The sequence below is a fragment of the Buceros rhinoceros genome, unplaced genomic scaffold (genome assembly GCF_000710305.1).
Source record: "Buceros rhinoceros silvestris isolate BGI_N320 unplaced genomic scaffold, ASM71030v1 scaffold20454, whole genome shotgun sequence".
In the NCBI taxonomy this organism is placed as follows: domain Eukaryota; kingdom Metazoa; phylum Chordata; class Aves; order Bucerotiformes; family Bucerotidae; genus Buceros; species Buceros rhinoceros.
In genome coordinates, this window is record NW_010409118.1 from 1,488 (window position 1) to 1,880 (window position 393).

Consider the following 393-nt stretch of genomic DNA (forward strand, 5'->3'; position numbering starts at 1 on the left):
ATGCATGTTGTGAGCCACCAGCATGGGCTCTAAATCCTGCATTGCCAGGCAGGAGCACCTTCCCAGAGCTGCAGATACCAGGGAACTCATGGGGTGTTTAAAGCTCTGGCATGGGAGGCAGAGGCGGGCTGCTGGGAGAGAAACCCTGGTAAACGAGAGTGCTGGGAGACCGAGCAGGGGCTGCGGGCTGGGGTGCAAGAGGTGTGCCCCCAGGTGCAAGGCACTGGGATACCAGAGCTGTGACTCTGGTGGTGTTAGCACTATTATTATAATATATATATAATAATGGTGGTGTTAATTATTACTACTGCTGGCTAGGAAACAGCACGGACACAATGGCTGAAAGCAGCGGCGGGGGGAGCAGGCCCAGGGGGGAGGTTTTAGGGCGGGCGT